At 37.0% G+C, this 14,333-nt stretch overlaps 1 protein-coding gene and 1 pseudogene across 13 annotated transcripts in view; one reads left to right on the top strand and one right to left on the bottom strand.

Annotated features, from left to right (window-relative positions):
• DACH2 (dachshund family transcription factor 2) overlaps positions 1 to 14,333 on the bottom strand; it is a 647,423-nt gene that overhangs the window by 27,527 nt on the left and 605,563 nt on the right. The window lies entirely within an intron of this gene.
• LOC108589873 (COP9 signalosome complex subunit 8 pseudogene) lies at positions 8,000 to 8,585 on the top strand (annotated as a pseudogene).

The following is a 14,333-nucleotide window of genomic DNA, read 5'->3' as shown; positions in this document are numbered from 1 at the left end:
CCACCTGTTTCCCCAAAACTCATTTCCATAATAAATTTTTTATTGATTAAAATGCTAATACTAAATATTAACATATGTTGTATGTTAAGATAGAAAGCAGAGAGCATAATGAAGAACAAAATACACTGGAGCCTGATTGCTTGGGTTTGAATCCCTGCTCTATGATTTTTACGACCCGGGGTAAGTTACTTAACCTTTACATGCCTCAGTTTCTTTAGCTGTAAAGGTAGGATAATACTAACATCTACTTCTTAGGTTTGTTATAAATATTAATGAGCTACTATTACCAAAATTAATGGACTAATTCCTGAACAAAATAAATGCATTATAAGTGTTTATTAAATAAATTAAATGGTAGTTGAAAATTTACAGAAGTGGTATATAGTCATATATTTGACAACCTAGCATCTATTAACACCCCATTATACACCATGTTTGGAAATATACTTCCCTAGGTAACCAGCTTCACCTTAAATTATGCCACTTTTACTTTCCTAGTCATGAAAGGCCTGAAGAGACAGGTCAGTGGTTTTTAACCAGGAGCAATTTTGCTCCTCAGGGCACATATGGCAATAGTTAGGGAGATGTTTGATCGTCAAGACTATGTACTGCTGACATCTAGTGGTAGAGGCCAGTGATGCTGCAAAACCCCCCACAAAGCATAGGAAAGCCCTTTACCCCCTGACTTCCGCTGGAATCCCAACGAAGAATTATCTGGCCAAATGTCAATACTGGTTGGGAAGCACTGTCCTTTCATATTTTCATGTAGGAAAATCTCAATGAAAGGACAGTTAACTAGATTTCCCCTTCTACAGGTTGAGGATCCCTTATTGGAAAATCCAAAATCTGAAATGCTTCAAAATTCAAACATTTTGAACTCTGATACTAAAGCGCAAGTGGAGTAATCCACATCTGACACAATGTGACAGATCACAGTCAAAATACGACAAAAACTTTGTTTCATGCAGAAAATTATTAAAAACACTTTATAAAACTACCCACAGGCTGAGTTTATAAGGTGTATATGAAAATTAAATTAATTTCATGTTTTGATCTAAGTCCCATCCCCAACATATTTAATTATGTATATGCAAGTGTTCCAAATCTGAGAAACCCAAAATCAAAAACGATATGGTTTGGATCTGTGTCACTACACAAATCTCATGTCAAAAACCCTCAATGTTGAAGATGGGGCCTGGTGTAAGGTGATTGGATCGTGGGAGTGGAGTTCTCATGAATGAGATCTGGTTATTTAAAAGTGTATGACACCTCCCTGTCTCTCTCTTCCTCCTGCTCTGGTCATTTAAGACGCGTTTGCTTCCCCTTTGCCTTTTTTTTTTTTTTTTGAGACGGAGTTTCGCTCGTTACCCAGGCTGGAGTGCAATGGCGTGATCTCGGCTCTCCGCAACCTCTACCTCCTGGGTTCAAGCAATTCTCCTGCCTCAGCCTCCCGAGTATCTGGGACTACAGGCGCGCATCACCATGCCCAGCTAATTTTTGTATTTTTAGTAGAGACGGGGTTTCACCATGTTGACCAGGATGGTCTCGATCTCTTGACCTTGTGATCTACCTGCCTCGGCCTCCCAAAGTGCTGGGATTATAGGGGTGAGCCACCGCGCCTGGCCTCCCCTTTGCCTTATACCATGATTGGAAGTTCCCTGAGGCCTCCCCAGAAGCCAAGCAGATGCCAGCATCTGCTTTAAAAAGGCCCATTTTCTGGTGAGGAATTCAAGTGGGCAGAAGAAATTTGCATAAGTAAAGAGGAGCTAAAAGTTAACAGCCAAGACAATAGGGAAAATGCCTCAAAGGCATTTCAGAGACCTTCCTGGCAGCACCTTCTATCCCATGACTGGAGGCCAAAGAGGAAAAAAATGATTTCATGGGCCAGGCCCAGGACCATACAACCCTGTGTAGCCTCAGAACACTGCTCCCTGCATCCCGGCCACTCCAGTTTTAGCCACAGCTAAAAGGGACCCAGGTACAGCTTGGGCTGATGCTTCAGAGAGACATACCATAAACATTGGTTGCTACCATGTGGTGTTAAGCCTCCAGGAGCACAGAGTGCAAGAGTTGATGATTGGGAGCCTCTGCCTAGATTTTAGAGGATGTATGGAAAAGCCTGGATCCCCAGGCACCTGCAGCAGGGGTTGAGCCCTCATGAAGAACCTCTACTTGTGCTGAGCAGAGGGGAAATATGGAGTTGGAGCCCCCACAGAGTCTCCATTGGGGCACTGCTTAGTAGTGGAGCTGTGGGGTGGGAGGTCACCATCCTCCAGACCCCAGAATTACGAATCCACCAACAGTCTGCACTATGCACCTGGGAAAGCCACAAGCAATCAACGCCCTTGAGAGCAACTGTGGAGGTTGAATCCTTCAAAGCCATAGAAGCAGAGCTGCCCAAGGCCTTGGGAGCCCACCTCTTGCATCAGTGTATCCTGGATGTGACACAGGAAGTCAAAGGATACTTTTTTGGAGCTTTATGATTTAATGACTACTCTGCTAGGTTTCAGAATTGCATGGGGCCTGTAGCCTATTTCTCCTGGACAATTTCTCCCTTTTAGAATAGGAGTATTTACCCAATGCCTACACCTCCTTTGTTTTTTGGAAGTAACTGTTTTTTGTTTTACAGGCTCATAGGCAGAAGGGACTAGCCTTGTCTCAGGTGGTACTCTGGACTGCAGACTTTTGAGTGAATGCTGGAATAAGACTTTGGGGTACTGTTGGGAAGTCATGATTGTATTTTTTAATGTGGTTTGTGAAGGGTTGGAGCAGAATGATATGGTTTGGATCTGTGTCATTACCTACCTCATGTCAAATTGTCATCCTCAGTATTGGAGATGCAGACTGGTGGGGGTGATTGGATCACTGGGAGAAAGTTCTCATGAATGGTCTAGCACCATCTCCTGGTGCTGTTCTCATGATAGTGAGTGAGTCAGTTTTCATGAGATCTGGATATTTAAACATGTGTGGCAAGACAGGCTTGCTTCTCCTTTGCCTTCTGCCATGAATGAAAGTTTCCTGAGGCCACTTCAGAAGCTGAGCAGATGCCAGCATCATATTTCTTGTACAGCCTGAAAAACGATTAGCCAATTAAAACTTTTTGCTTTATAAATTACTCAATCTCTGGTGTTTTGTTATGGCAATGCAAGAATGGACCAATAGAGAAAACATGTCTGGTCCCAAGCATTCCAGATAAGGGATATTCAAACTGTAAAGAATGTAATAACCTTAATAAGAGAAAAAAAGTTAAATACTAATTTAGAACTAACAAAATTCTTTACAAGGTGTGTTTTAGAGTTTTTATGCATTTCATTTGGGATTGGCACCTGCATTATTTGCTCAAATGTTATTTTCTTTGTGAAACCTATACTGATCATCCTATTCAATGCTGCAATTGTGTGCCCCTTATTTCTGCCCCATTGAGATGATTTCTTTTGTCCTGTAGAGTTTAGCACCATTTAATATACAATCTCAAGCAATTATTTATTATTGTATTAAATATTTTATTCCAGTACAATTTAATCTTTTTGAGAGCATTGACTTTTGTCTGTTTATTTGTTCACTGTTGTGTACTCAGTATCTAGAATAGTCACTGTCATGTGTCTAACTATAACCTTTGCAACGATATTGGATCTGCAGGCTGGTAATTTTAAAGCCCTGTAAAATTTCTAATCATCAGATTGATTCCACTATTTATTTCTATTCAAAAACACAATATTGTACATCAATATAGAATTTATTTATTTGTAAATATGTGGTAGAATGAAGGAAGAAAGGGGATGGAGGTAAAGAGTGTCTGGTCAACTCTTAGTCTCTCCAATAAAATAAATGATTACTATAATCTACAAATATTGTGACATATTGAAATTTTACAATTTTGAAAAATAGCTTGTATAGTTGTCACAGAATGCCTAGTGTAAATTTATTGAACTTGTGTACATAGCATAGTCCTCTGAGCAAAACATTTTAAAGCATAAACCTTTCTGTCCCACACACATACTTTCCCATCATCTCTGAGATGATCTATTATTATATCAGAGATAAAGCAGACCTGACTGATTTTTTTGTAGTAACTCTGTATTTTGTATAGCCCAGAAATACAAAAATGCTGAGGTTCCAGAAAGAGACTAGAATTTGACCTAAAATCTGAAAAGAAAAACAAGAACTTCTGATATAAACAACCAAAAAGCACCAGAGGCACGTACAAGTCCCTTCTCCAGAAAACCAGCCTGGGTACCTCTGTGTAAAAGGCTGCACAAAAGATAACATTTTATGAATGTAGAGTAACATTATAACAGTTTGCATCATAAATTGACAAACAAGAGGCAGGATTGGGAATGGCATAAGGTAGAAAGAAAGCTGCTGTTTTAAAGACATGTGTTTGGGATAGATGGAGCGGGGAGGGCACGTATTTCCATAAATTAGCTGACCCTTCCAGGTGATAATGTTTTGTCCCTCTGGCTCATTTGTAAAATGGCCTTTATACCTACCCTCTGAAATCTGTTAGGAGTATGCCAGTCATTCTTGTCCCTCAGTGGCAGTTTTCAACCTGACTGTGTCTAGTCAGCCCTGTTGCCCAAATTCCTCAGGATTCTAATATAGGTCTGCTTTTAGAAGTCTTACTGGGGGTCAGGCATCTGGCTGACTGAAGAGGCTGTAAAGCAGATTTCCCTTTTTGTTCCTCTGCCAGGAGACATCCAGTCTTTTTTTTAATCAACCAAGAAAGAAGCCTCCTTCTTAATCTGGCATAAATCAGGAAGGGAAATTTACTCTTCTAACCTGGCAATTCAGGTGCCAAATTTAAAAATCTCTGCTTTCACATTTGGTTAGTTAACTTATCTGAGTAGAGAGGGTCAATGGAAGGGATAAGGGAGCAGGTTATTCATCCAGCACTTTAGAGCATAGTTCTCAAACTTTATCATGCGTAAGAATGAACTGAATGTCCTTTAAATAGACATTCCCCACTTCCAGAGTTTCTTATTCAGTAGGTAATAGAGTCTGACAATTTGAATTTCTAATAAGTGCCCATTTGATGCTACAGTTGCTGGTGTGGGAATCATACTTCCAAAAAAAAATCACTGGGCCATATAAAGGTTAATTTTTACTACTGTCACAAGATTAATAATATTGTATCCTAACACAATATAATTTTTAACTAGCTATTTTTCAGATTTCAAAAAATCATTTCAAAAATGTTACCTAATTTTAAGCATGTCACCAAAGCTTCTAGAAATTGAATAAAATTAAACACATACATCAACCAGTCTGTTTTATGGACATAGAGGTTCTGAAAATTAATTTACAGTGCAGAAAAATATGCATATTTGGCCAACTTGTAACATAGATTCAGGAAACAAAACAGTAAAAAACTGGAGCCTATACAAGGAAAAGGAAAATATTTTTCTGAGAATGAATTCTATAGATTAGAATTAGATTTACTTGTATCCAAGAAAGGTAGAAAGAAGATATTTCGAGATGATTAAGATTAAAAATTAAAGATAATTTAAAATCAGAGCAACACTATCACAGATAATTTGGGAAAGCAGTCTACACAACATTCACAATTTTTCACTCCTATTAAACTCTTTCATGAGGAGTCTGCACTTAATTACACAGATTTGACATTTTTAAAATATGAACATGAATAAGTATGCAATTATACCTGTTTGTAATCTATGCATATTCATATTTTCATGTTACCACAGTACCAATTATGTACAATTCTATTTTCATTAGCCATCACCTTCTCTTGCTCATGCACACAATCACTGAGAATATATACTGATATTTTAGTCATAGCTAAAATAAGGAGGCACTGGGCTTGGTACAGTGGCATGCATCTGTAGTTCCAGCTAGTCCGGATACTGAGGCAGGAGGATCGCTTGAACCAGAAGTTTGAGGCTGCAATACACTATGATCATGCCTCCAAATAGCCACTGCACTCCAGCCTGGGCAATGTAGTGACACTCTGCCTCTTAAAAAAAGAACAACAAAAATGAGGCATTGAGGCATCATATGTTGTATACAAACAATTAAGGGTTTTCCTGATAGATGAGTCTTGATTTTGTAATTGCAACACTGCTTTAAACCTAGCTAACTGAAAATCACCCTAATTGTTTATTTTAGCAAGTTGAATTTTATTTAAAGTATATATTAAATTAACAAGGCAAAGCACTGCAATTTTGACTTTTTTGTGTGCTGTGTAATATAGACATTACGATAATAAAAACTATTGTGGCCAGGCACGGTGGCTCACTCCTGCAGTTCCAGCACTTTGGGAGGCTGAGGTGGGTGGATCAGTTGAGGTCAGGTGTTGAAGACCAGCCTGGCCAACCTGATGAAACCCCATTTCTACTATAAACACAGAAATTAGCCAGGTGTGGTGGCAGGGGACTATAATCCCAGCTACTCATGAATCTGAGGCAGGAGAATCGCCTGAACCCAGAAGGTGAAGGTTGCAGTGAGGGGAGATCACACCACAGCACTCCAGGCTGGGCAACAGCGCGAGACTCCATCTCAAAAAAGAAAAAAACAAACAAAACTGTTGCTTCTCGCCTGAAAATTTCTTAAGTTTTATCAAGGAAGTTGGCATCTATTAGTAATGCTCAATTTAACAACCTTTACCGAAAGCACAATCCTAGTTTTAGATGTTGTCTATTGCCATGAAAATTTGGACCATCTTGCGGACACTCTTTTTTGTTAATAATAAAACAATTCATAACATATATCCAAAGAGGAAAGGATGGTTAAATGCCAGTATTAGAACACATGAATGTGCCATTTTGTTTTGTGTTTTAATGCTACCTCTTCCTCGTCTTCATTTCTAGTTTTTGGGGCCCAATTCAAATTTATTTTTTTCTATTTCAATATTCTCACATTACTTAATCACTTTTATCAGAAACACTTGAGTACCTAGTCTTGCATTGTATTGTGGTGTAAAGCAAGGTGGTATAAATTGAAGAGCGTGGTGGTGATTTCCTCTAGTAACTATTAGACAAATACGATTTGTCAGTAAGAAAAGAGGAATGTTTTCAAAGACTTTTTAATTCTTTAGAAATCTTTCATAAACGTATCATGCAGTTGAAAATAAATGATTATATAAAAGTTAATCATCTGATACATCCCTTTCTGCTTTTGACTTACTTCCTATATCTGCATTTTTCTTATAGCATGGCAAACATTACTGAATGTCTCTGTGTGTTGGGATGTTACCCTATTTATAGAATACGAAGATTCATAGAGTGTTTGTGGGAAGTTTAAAGGAAAAAACTCAAATGCAAAACACTTAGCATGGTACTAAGCATACAGTTGGTCCTCAAAAAGATGAGCTACATCTGAAGCGATGCCAGCCTTCTAGATCTGGAACATTCAAGAAAAAGAAGTGCACTGAATATACATTGATTCCAAGATTTACCCTATAAATTCATTTAAAAAACTTACTCTGGTAAATGGAGTGAAGAATTTTCTTAATGTGTCAAGAACAAATTAAGGTATTATGGAATTGTGTTTTGTCTTCCTAATAACCAGACAAAAGAACAAACCTGTAATTCTGTAATTCTCTCTCAGATTAGTTCTAAGGTATTTCGAGCCTGAAGTCTTCAAAGTACCTGAGTGGTTTCAGTCGACCCCCCGACCCTCCTTCAGCTCACCGTTAGTGGGCTGCACCAATTGTATAACCAGTCCCAATGAGATGAGCCAAATACTTCAGTTGGAAATGCAGAAATCAACCACCTTCTGCACTGATCTCACTTTGAGCTGCAGACCGGAGCTGTTCCTGTTTTGACATCTTGCCAGCCACCGGTCGCATTTCCCTTCAAATTTAATTTAAGTGTATATTTATTCCCATGGAAACTTGCAAGTTTAAGCTAAGTGTACTTTCTACTAAGAATATAGAAAAAGGGGAACAGTTTGGGGTCTGGCTGTTGGGAAAGTGTGGCCTCGAGACAGGCTGGGAAGATGCTAGAGGCAATGATTGAGGAAAGTGCCTTCAGTTAAAATGTTGCTGGATCAGTGCAAGAACCAAGAGTTCCAGACTTTTGGAAAAATTGCTACAGCCCCAATGTATGGTCAGCTTTTAGCTTTTTATTTGCTCTACAATGACATGAATAACCCAAGATACGTTTGGTTAAAAAATACCACCTGCTATAAAATCTTCAAATTCTGAACTTGGGGGAATTTGCTCAGTAGAAAAAGGAATCTGGCAGAGACATTTCCTTGTGATCTATACAACCATCAGTGCTCACCAGGGGCCTAAGGTGTTCTAGCCAATTATGGAAGCGCTTAGAGATATAACAAGGAGATGATCCTTTGCCCTTGTCTCTCAAGTGTATACCTCAATAATCGCTGATGATTTTGCAGCCTTTGTCGGATGTCCTGTAGAAGAAGAGGCTGTGAAAGGTGTATTAAAACAAGCATGGCAAGCTGACTCCACTGTAAGAATAGCTACGCCCAGAAAGCCAATTGCAAGGCCCCTGGATGTTTCTTTTAACAAGTTTATTCCATTGTCAGAGCCAATTCCAGTTCACCCGATCCCCAGTGAATAGCAATTATCCAGGACAGATTACGTGGCTTTCCTGTATAACTGATTTATCACCCTGAATTTAAGATTCACCTTCAAAATCCTGTATATTGACAAATATAGAAATGACGAGTTTTCATTTTTCATTTGTTAGATGAATGAAGCCCCTCACCATTCCTTACTGTTATAAAATACACATATAAAGTACGATGTTTTATGTACATTTTTTCCTTAAACGTTATGCTGAATAATTGTTGAAACAGTTCTCGTTTTGTAATATTTAACAGTCTGGATGGAGTCTGTCAGTATTACGGTAGTTAGTTTGTTTTTTAGTGACTCGTAAAATAGGATTTCCTGTTTCTTATAGAACGGTGGTCATCAACTGTCTTTTGCCTGTGCAGCAGCCCCAGCACACACCATACTCTTATCTGTACCATTTTTTGATAGTTGTGATGTTTTATTTGGAGTTTGAGGGTAATATCTGTATCGCTGGGGATTATGATTCACCCTCTTTGGAGACCATGCTCTCTTTTCTCCCCAACTCCTGAGAGCCAATAATGTAAAATACAGAAATATGTCTGAGGAACAAAAAAAAAAAAAAAAAACATTTTTATACTAAATCAGTTTGTTAGATGTTTTCCAATACTGTAAGTACATCTATTGCTGGCAGTGGAGGGCTTGTCATAAAAATGTGACTTATTTAAGATGTTCATGAGAAGTATTAAGTTTTATTATCTCCTTTTGTAAGATGGGAAAAGTTAAGTGTGGAATGCATTATATGGAGAAAGAAGTGACTAAGATATGTGACACACTTTGTACAACTATTTTATGGCCTGTTGATTACTTACAACCTTAATCCTTCAGCTCAAGATCTTCCCTTCGCAGAAATACTAAACAATTCTTTCATTTTCTATGTGACACCCATCTGAATATTTGGTGTTGTTGTTTTATATCTTCAGGTTAAAACAGCTCACTTAGTTCATTTATTCTGCATTTGTTTAATAAATATTTAAATGAAAAAAAGAAAATATGAAAAATCGATCTTCAATTTTTACCAACAAATTTTACCTTATTTTATTAATGTTAAAATTCCTTTACTTACTGTTGTTACAAATATTTATGAATCCATATGGAATAGCAAATGTTGAAGCAAAAATTCTCTGTCCTATTGTACTCATAGCCAATGATATTTCTTCAGGAGAAAAAATATTTTTAAGATTTACTTCACATGAAGCCCTACAAAATTCAATAATTAATATTAAATGCAGTTGTTTAACATTTTCTGCTTTTATGAATGTGTAAATATTATGCACTCAATAACCAGAGAAATTATGCAACATGAAGAAAAGAAAATAAAGGTAAAATTAATATGTAAGGTCTTTCATCACTAATATCTTCTAATCAGACAAAGCACCGAAAATTTCCATCTTCAATTCCAATTCTATGAAGTTGGCATATTTTTATGAGCCATTTATTTGGATAAAGTGCTTTAAAAATCAACATTGTAACATTTGAGTCCCATAAAGTTATTTTTAGTTTAGTATCCATATCTTAGCCGTTTCTGCATTTGTACTGAATCTGACCTTAAAGAACATGCCTCCATCATCTGAACAGCTATATCTGTTCACTTCCCTTGGAGATTTTAACGTTCTTAATTGTATTTTATCACTACGGAAGATCACTTTGCTCACTGCCTCTGTGTCCATTGTCACTCCCCTCCATTATTCATTTCCCATGTGGCATTTTTTCCAGTGTAAATGGCTAAATACTGTATTTTTAACATGGCATTGAAATTACCTTCTCTTCTTGGTTAATGACAAGATATTCTATCATCTTATCTCTAGTTAAAATACCTATATTAACAGATGATGAAGTGCATCACAGCCTGATTCTCAAGCACAATCAATACCACAATTTCTAGGGAAAATTTACTAATAATCCATGTAACCATCCGACCTTACCTACCACTCACTCTGACAGTTGGCATATTTTTAAAAAATTATAAGGGTGAAAAGCAATGCAATATGCTATTCAAGTTTGAGCACTTATGTGTATTGCTTTATTGCCTCTGCTAAAAGTTTCCAGAAGATACTTTCTCATCTGGATACTCACACCATGTGTTGTCTTCCTCAATTCACCTAGAAAATTGACTCACTGGTTAGAAAAATTCTATTATTGATATCTCGTAGCTTTTTAAACATTGTCAACCCAAACCTTTGAAGCATATAGGGGTTGCATTTTCAGGTCTCACGTAATTATCTCTTATTTACTTTTCAATGGAATAATACATGTTGTAAGAGAAAATTTTACCATTATATTTTCCCGTGCTTAGACTTCACAAATGTTATATTCCATATCACCACCAAAGTCAAAAAGTGGAACACAATAGTGGTAGTATTTCCACAGATATAAAATACTCCTACTATAATTAAGATGCAAAATAAGAACAATTACTCAGGTTTCCTGTAATAAAAGAATAACTTTAAAACTGTGTTACTCTTACAATAATACTGACATTCCCATTAGTACTGTGTCATCCGCTTTCAAAGCTGTATACCCCATGGTGTCCTTTTGCAATACTGTTTGAGTCCAAGCAGATACAAAGTTTACACAGAATGCATCTAGCGTGCCATAAAACTGGTGGTAAACATATTTCTCCATGGTATTTTAGTACTTTAAAAAATTCAATCACAGGGGAAAATGTTTTGCTGTAAATATCTTAAAAGCTTTATACAGGCAATGGCTTCCTACAGCACCTGTTTAAATAATTTTAAGAGTGAGAATAGGTCTTCTTATATACCAAAGCTCACATTCTTTAAATTTCTTTTAATTTTACGTGTCTTGCTTTTGATATTTAAAAAAGATTTAAGTACAATGCACTTTGTGTGCTAGTGTGGCAATGAATAATCAGTCTTCCAACTTGCAGTGTGACAGTGTTTTTCAAAATGAATCCAGGAAATACATTTCTACTTCAGCTTAGGTTTTACTCTTTCTGTACAAGGTATTGTTTGAGGACTATAATTTGGCAAATAAAAATGACATATTACGTGCTCAATGTTCTTTACATGTTTCTGTAAGTTTTGAATGAGCCAGAGTAGAAAAAAAAGCCTCTCAAAGTCGAGAACATTAGAGTTTAAATTAGAAGCAAAAACAGTTTAATGATAAATTCAGAATTTTAGAAATTGAAATTTGGAAATATTTGTTTTTGTTTTTATGATCTTCCTTGCTATTACACTTTGCCTTCTAGTGAGTCCTTAGAAATTTTATTTATGTTTGTGAAAGGGAACTTATCATCACTGTTCATTAGGAAATGCAAATCAAAACCGTATTGAGATACCATCTTACTCCAGTTAGAATGGTGATCATTAAAAATCAGGAGACAACAGATGCTGCAGAGAATGTGGAGAAATAGGAATGCTTTTACACTGTTGGTAAGAGTGTAAATTAGCTCATCCATTCTGGAAGACAGTGTGGTGGTTCTTCAAGGATCTAGAAAATGCCATTTGACCCAGCAATCCCATCACTGGGTATATAGCCAAAGGATTATAAATTGTTCTGTTATAAAGACACATGCACACATATGTTTATTGCAGCACTGTTCACAATAGCAAAGACTTGGAACCAACCCAAATGCCCATCAATGATAGACTGGATAAAGAAAATGTGGCATAGAGGCACACATCTGTAGTCCGTGGAATACTATGCAGCCATATAAAAGGATGAGTTCATGTCCTTTGCAGGGACATGGATAAAGCTGGAAATGATCATTTTCAGCAAACTGACACAAGAACAGAAAACCAAACACCACATGTTCTCACTCATAAATGGATGCTGAACAATGAGAACATATGGACACAGGGAAGGAAACATCACACACTTGGGCCTTTCAGGCAGTGGCAGACTAGGGGAGGGATAGCATTGACAGAAATACTTAATGTAGATGACAGGGTGATGGATGCAGCAAAACACCATGGCACATGTATACCTGTGTAACCTGCATGTTCTGCACACGTACCCCAGAACTTGAAGTGAAATAATAAAAAACAAAAAATAAAAGTTCACATGTTAATGTCTGAAATCTCTAGCTTAGATGTAAATTATTTGAGCTGGGGACTATGATCTACTTATTCTCTTTTTCCTCTGCAGAAGCTATCATTTTGCCTTACATATAGGAGACATCCCATAAATATTTGTTTTCTAAATTACATATGACAGAAAGTCATATGAACATTGAGATAAGCTAGAGCTGCCTAGAGAGCACATATTAAGGCTTAGAACACAAAAGCCTAAAGGTAAATAGATTCCTAGACTGAATTCCTAGAAACTTCCCATGATCCTTAATTTAAGAAAACAGCACTCAACAGGTTAACATTCATTCTGTGGTTGAAGTGGGATTGCTCAATATTGTAAATATGTCAGTGGTCAGAAAGCCAGCAATTAGAAGAGGATTTGAGGTATTGATTCACTGCTTATCAAATCCATATTCCCTAAATCCAAAATGAATGGGTTTCTATATGTAGAAAAGAAGTGTATGGTTCTTCCAGCATTACTGGAGATAATTTCTTTAAGTAGTATTCTATGCTTAGTGTGAACTAGGTTCTTACTCTCTGAAAGTTAATTACCATATTGTTTTATGTCCTTAGTAACAATATACTACAGCTGACCCTTGAACAATATGGGTTTGAACCGTGCAGGTTCACTTATACACAAATTTTCTTCCACCACTGCCACCCCGAGAGAGCAAGACTAACCACTCCTCTTCCTCCTTCTCAGCCTACTCAACATGAAGACAGTAAGGCTGATGACCTTTATGATGATATACTTCCACTTGATAAATAGAAACTATATCCTCTGCTCCTTATAATTTGCTTTATAACATTTTCTTTTTTTCTAGCTTACTGTTTTGTAAGAATACGGTATATAATGCATGACACATACAATTTGTTTTAACTGACAATTTATATTAGCAATAAAGTTTCCAGTCAACCACAGGCTATTAGTAGTTTTAAGTTTTTGGAGAGTGAAAAGTTATACAGGTGGCCAGGCATGGTGGCTCGTGCCTATAATCCAAGCACTTTGGGAGGCTAAGGCAGGAGGATCGCTTTTGGCTGTGGGTTCTAGACCACGCGGGGTAACATAGCAATCCCTGTCTCTAAATTTTTGAAATTATCCAGGTATGGTGGTACACATCTGTAGTCCTAGCTACTTGGAAGGCTAAGGTGGAAGATTCTTTGAGCCTAGAGGTTGAAGTGGCAGTGAGATATGATTGCATCACCGTACTCCAGCCTGTGCAACAAAGCAAGACACTGTCACTAAAAAAAAAAAAAAAAAAGTTATATGTGAATTTTTGACTGGAAGCGGGGCGGGTGGTGGTTAGTGCCCCAACTTCTGCACTGTTCAAGGGTCAATGGTATTTACAATTTAAAGTAAATTTATTCAAGTTATAATACTTAGAAAAACAGAATTTTAAATTTGTGGATTCTAATCTCTTATGTACTTGTTCTTTGTTTCATACAATGAATATAATTTAATACTGAATGCAGTACTTTCAAAAAAGACTGGCCATAGCGGTATACAACTTGAGCTGTGTCTACGCATACACCTTTTTGTTGAACCATTTGAGTGTAAAACATTTAACAAATATAAAGAAACAGAAACCAAACCAATTATCTTGCAGAGCTGACATCTTTTCAGATTGAACTGATTGTCCAATTCAATTGTAATGACCAATCTCTGTATGTGTGAATACATGTGTGTGATAGTCAAACGCTTATAAAACTTAAAGCTACCCTCTCCATTTCTACCAAGAAACGCA

This window comes from Callithrix jacchus, chromosome X (genome assembly GCF_049354715.1).
Source record: "Callithrix jacchus isolate 240 chromosome X, calJac240_pri, whole genome shotgun sequence".
Lineage (NCBI taxonomy): Eukaryota > Metazoa > Chordata > Mammalia > Primates > Cebidae > Callithrix > Callithrix jacchus.
This window is presented reverse-complemented; position numbering and strand designations above follow the sequence as displayed.